This window comes from Dermacentor silvarum, chromosome 4, assembly GCF_013339745.2.
Source record: "Dermacentor silvarum isolate Dsil-2018 chromosome 4, BIME_Dsil_1.4, whole genome shotgun sequence".
NCBI lineage: Eukaryota > Metazoa > Arthropoda > Arachnida > Ixodida > Ixodidae > Dermacentor > Dermacentor silvarum.
The window spans coordinates 219,431,050-219,436,423 of record NC_051157.2 but is presented as its reverse complement, the minus strand read 5'-3'; the positions used below and the strand labels follow the sequence as shown (position 1 = coordinate 219,436,423).

Below are 5,374 nucleotides of genomic sequence, written 5' to 3'. Positions count from 1 at the left end.
ACGGCGGAGACGGGCCTGGCACCCACTCTGGGACAAGCCCCTGTCAGGGGGACTTGCACCGTCGCAAACACCCGAGAACGTCGCCTCCCATACACCACATTTCCCGACCGCCTGCAAGGACGGGGGATTCGGTGCTGGGCTCGGTCCCGTTTCGCTCGCAGCTACTCGGGGAATCCCTGTTGGTTTCTTTTCCTCCGCTTAGTGATATGCTTAAATTCAGCGGGTTGTCTCGCCTGATCTGAGGTCGACAAACGGATACATCGCTTTCGCCCATTCCAGCGTGCTGGAAAGGACTCGACACGTTCGAAAGCCCAGCGCGAACCGAGTGCGACGCCCTACCACGTCCTTCGCCCAACACGGAGCTACTTATAGACGAGGCTGGCAGGCGGTTTACAAACCGCCTGCGCGCGTGCGGCGCACGAGCAGTTGCGTGGCAAACGACCGTGTCTGCAGCCCAAAACACCGCCGAGGCATGCCGCCCACGCAGCGCGCCGCTTCAGCGGGCGCCGCAGGACGGACTCGTAGCCTGGCAGAGGGCATCGTCTCGTGTGGCGTCGCCCCTGCCCCAACTGGAGTGGCCCAGTCTTTTCGGGGCAGAGACTGCGAAGCACTTGGACCGACGGCGGACTACGACGGAACGCTTCAGCCCCGCCAACGGGCAAACCCACGCTTTCGAAGGAGACATTTTCCGCTTCGCGGCGACTATTTCGTCGTGCAGTTTTCTTCGCGCTCGCAGACGGCGCACTCGCGTAACCGCATCACTACCGCTTCGGGGCGCACCCTTGTCCTCCCCGTTCCGCGCAAGAATTTTTTCCGATTCCTATTCCTGCGACGAAACCCAGACTAGGGCGCCTGCACCCGTGCGGTGACGCGGACGAGTGACCTTTTTGCAAGAGCTCGACGTACTCCGAAGGCAAACAACGCAACGTGCGATCACGCTCGCTTAGCGCACGGCGCGGGAATCGGCCGGCATTTGCTTCCCGCGTTTGTCCGTGCACGCAAGCTTCCGACTCTCTCGCAAACGTGCGCGCTACTGCTGTCGCAACAGACGTTTGCGCCTCGCGATTCAGACCGCACTTTCCCTGCAGGTGTCCGACTCCATCCTGCGGCGGTCTCTTCGGAGGCGCGCACTAGCCGCGCTGCAGTAGTACAATGCCTCGTTTCCGTCTCTGCGAAGTTTTGGCACAACAGTTCAGTTCGCCACCGTCTCCCTCACGTGAGGCCGCTGGCGCGTGGCTTCAGCACTCAACGTACTGTCCGTGATGCCGACGCGGTCAAAACGAGTCGACGGACGCACGTTCCCTTGTGCGCCGAAGGCTCTCTTGATATGTGATCCGACCCTCAGACAGACGAAGCCAAGGGAAGACCCAAGGCCGCAATGTGCGTTCAAAGAATCAGTGCTCAGTGTGTCCTGCAATTCACACCAAGTCTCGCAGCTGGCTGCGTTCTTCATCGACCCGAGAACCGAGTGATCCACCGCTTAGAGTCGTGAAAAGTAGTTTGTTCAATTCCGTACAGTACAACCAGGGTTTTAGGCACGTGGCGTCTCCCTGTGTGTGGTTTCGAAGGGCACCTTTCTGCGCGCGCTCCTCGAGTCTGCGCGCTCTTTCGACAGCCGCGTCTCAGACAGCTGGTAGCATATAGGCGCACCACACCCTGCTACTTGCGTGTTGCGTTTCCAGCTAAACCCCGCGAGCCTTTGTGTGCACGTGAGCCTCCACTCTGTATGCACCAGGATCAGATGTAGGACCAAGATGCAGTGGAGCCGCTCACGGCTACACACCCGCGGGGGCGTGGCTCCCCTTACCACGTCTTTTTCTTTTTTGCGAGCACTCGAAGCCGGTTTTCCCTGCCAACCACCCACCGGACCCGTGTGCTACGTGTGCACGTTCACATTGCTCCACGAAAATTGGAAAAAAGCCGCAAGGCCATGAGGGGGCACGAGCAGCTGTGGAGTCTTTCACGGCGACACGGCCACGGGTGGGGTCTCGCCCCCATCGACGTGTCTCGCTTTTAGTCATCAGAAGGGTACTCAAATTGACCACAATGTCCCTAACACACAAACACGCTTTCGCATCGGCGGATTGCCGCAGCACACCCGCTGCTGATCCGACAGTCTACTTGAGACGACGGACAAGAGCCCGGCGCGCGTACTCGCGCGGCTCTCCAAAACCACTCGGCCAGTGCCAGGGACAGCTTTCGGCGCCGGAGCCGCAACAATTCTACTCGAGGCGGAAGACGAAGCCAGCAAGAGCCTGGCCGCAAGTGCGTTCAAGTTTCGAGACTTCAGTCCCTCGTCTGTCCGTAAATCCTCTTTCGACGTGCGGCGCCTTCCCAAAGCGCACAAGTCCGTTAACCGCGGAACGCGTCCGACGTAGCAAAGCCGCGTTTCCTCTCGTACTTCGCAGCAGCGCCGCCTTTCCCTCGGCGGCGGGCGAATAGCCTGCCAACGTCGTCGCATTCAACCGCGATCTCGACATCTCGCGCGTCACGAGCAGGAGCCGACCGGCAGCCTCCGGCCCTGTCGGGCTCGGTGGCACTTGCCGCGGAGGACGGGAGGGCGTTATGGGCCACGGTTCCTATTGTACTTGGCAGCCACACCCTCGTACCGCCAGTTCCATGACCGACCGAATGCCGCGCCGTTCCTTCAGTACTTGGGCAGCAACATAGTCGGGTCGTTACTCCATACTCGCCGCAGGAAGCGACCGGCAGCCGCCAGCCTTTTCAGACTCGGCGGCGTTTGCCGCGGAGGACGGGAGAGCGCTTGCACCGCAGTTCCAACTATGAATGATGGATGGCAGGCAGCTTTAGCTCTCGACCGCCAGTTCCTTGACCGACCTCTACCGTTCCTCTCGTACTGGGCAAAGCTTTGTCGGGTCGTCTTACTCCCATTCCGCGCATGAGCGTCGAGGCGGACTGAAAGCCCACCCATGAAAGTGCGTTACGCCGTTTGTACCCACGGGCGCGGCCAAGCCAACCGTCCAAGGTTGCAGCCGCCGCCCGCTGGGCGCAACAAATTGGGCACGGGGCGCCCCTCAGAATTCAGGCAGTCCCCGCGCATGTTCGGGTATAGCCGTCCCCGCGTCCAAGCGGGGACAGCGGCGGAAAGCGTCGGGCGCAGCGAGCCGCTCCACCCACACGGGGCAGAAACGATCGTCACCCTTCACAGTCCGGTAATGATCCTTCCGCAGGTTCACCTACGGAAACCTTGTTACGACTTTTACTTCCTCTAAATGATCAAGTTTGGTCATCTTTCCAACAGACCGGCGCAACCGAAAGGCCGCGCCGGACATCGGTCCGAAGACCTCACTAAATCATTCAATCGGTAGTAGCGACGGGCGGTGTGTACAAAGGGCAGGGACGTAATCAACGCGAGCTTATGACTCGCGCTTACTGGGAATTCCTCGTTCAAGGGGAACAATTGCAAGCCCCTATCCCAATCACGAAAGAAGTTCCACGGGTTACCCAGTCTTTTCAGACAGGGATAAAGACACGCTGCTTCCTTCAGTGTAGCGCGCGTGCGGCCCCGGACATCTAAGGGCATCACAGACCTGTTATTGCTCTGTTTCGTGCGGCTAGGAGCCGCTTGTCCCTCTAAGAAGGTTGTAAGGTGCTGGGAACCCCGCACCTATTTAATAGGCTAGAGTCTCGTTCGTTATCGGAATTAACCAGACAAATCGCTCCACCAACTAAGAACGGCCATGCACCACCATCCACCGAATCAAGAAAGAGCTCTCAATCTGTCAATCCTCCCAGTGTCCGGGCCGGGTAAGTTTTCCCGTGTTGAGTCAAATTAAGCCGCAGGCTCCACTCCTGGTGGTGCCCTTCCGTCAATTCCTTTAAGTTTCAGCTTTGCAACCATACTTCCCCCGGAACCCAAATACTTTGGTTTCCCGGAAGCTGCCCGCCGAGTCATTTGAGTAACTCAGGCGGATCGCTGGTTGGCATCGTTTATGGTCAGAACTAGGGCGGTATCTGATCGCCTTCGAACCTCTGACTTTCGTTCTTGATCAAAGAAAACATTCTTGGCAAATGCTTTCGCAGTAGTTCGTCTTGCGACGGTCCAAGAATTTCACCTCTAGCGCCGCAATACGAATGCCCCCGTCTGTCCCTCTTAATCATTACCTCGTATTCCAAAAACCAACAGAACAGAAACGAGGTCTTGTTCTATTATTCCATGCAAGTTTATTCAGGCGACTCGCCTGCGTTGAGCACTCTAATTTTTTCAAAGTAAAAGCACCGGCCTTCTCGAGGCACACAATGAAGTGCACCAAGAAAGGACCGGCATGATGTTCAGTCCGAGCCGTCGCATCGGGTAGATGCACTACTCGTCTGGAACTGAGATCCAACTACGAGCTTTTTAACCGCAGCAGCTTTAGTATACGCTATTGGAGCTGGAATTACCGCGGCTGCTGGCACCAGACTTGCCCTCCAATTGATCCTCGTTAAAGGATTTAGAGTGTACTCATTTCAATTACGGGGCCTCAAAAGAGTCCCGTATTGTTATTTTTCGTCACTACCTCCCCGTGCCGGGAGTGGGTAATTTGCGCGCCTGCTGCCTTCCTTGGATGTGGTAGCCGTTTCTCAGGCTCCCTCTCCGGAATCGAACCCTGATTCTCCGTTACCCGTAACAACCATGGTAAGCAAGTAACCTACCATCGAAAGTTGATAAGGCAGACACTTGAAAGAAACGTCGCCGGCTCGTGGCCATGCGATCAGCACAAAGTTATCCAGAGTCACCACACAATACGGGCCGAAACCCGATCGATCTTGGTCTAATAAAAGCACCCGTCGCCCAAAGGGCTTCAGGCTCACTGCATGTATTAGCTCTAGAATTGCCACAGTTATCCAAGTAGGAAGAAACGATCTAAGGAACCATAACTGATTTAATGAGCCATTCGCGGTTTCGCCTTATTTCGGCATGTACTTAGACATGCATGGCTTAATCTTTGAGACAAGCATATGATTACTGGCAGGATCAACCAGGTAATCGTTCAACTGCGCGTCCAGCCATGCCGGACGCCGTTGTTGCGACGCCGAGGCCACCTTCAGGCGCCTCAGCACGCTTCGTTTTTGCAAAGCCCACCTCTTTGCACAGTCCGAGATGACGGCGTTCGAGCTCGCTACGGCGCCCTCCCCGCAGGGCTGGGTATCGCCACGCGGCAAGAAGCACGCACACTCTCGATAGATTCGTTGCGTCGACTCGGTCACGGCTTGCGGGATTTGCCATCAGCCCGCAGCACTGGTGGACCGATCGGCGCTTGCAACGTAGCCGAGACGGCAAAGCCGCCAAGCGACGGGTCACGCCCGCGCCTTCGGCGCTTTCTTATTTGACTCGTCCGAGGACGATGCGGAACACACCTCGATATCGTGG

The 5,374-nt window shown here is 57.4% G+C and overlaps 2 non-coding genes across 2 annotated transcripts; both read right to left on the bottom strand.

Annotated features, from left to right (window-relative positions):
• Window positions 1-1,335: 1,335 nt before the first annotated feature.
• On the bottom strand, window positions 1,336-1,488 carry LOC119451058 (5.8S ribosomal RNA). Its single transcript, XR_005191630.1, has one exon. It is a non-coding gene; the product is annotated as a 5.8S ribosomal RNA (ribosomal RNA).
• Window positions 1,489-3,174: 1,686 nt separating this feature from the next.
• LOC119451200 (small subunit ribosomal RNA) lies at window positions 3,175-4,989 on the bottom strand. Its single transcript, XR_005191727.1, has one exon. It is a non-coding gene; the product is annotated as a small subunit ribosomal RNA (ribosomal RNA).
• Between the last annotated feature and the right edge of the window lie 385 nt (window positions 4,990-5,374).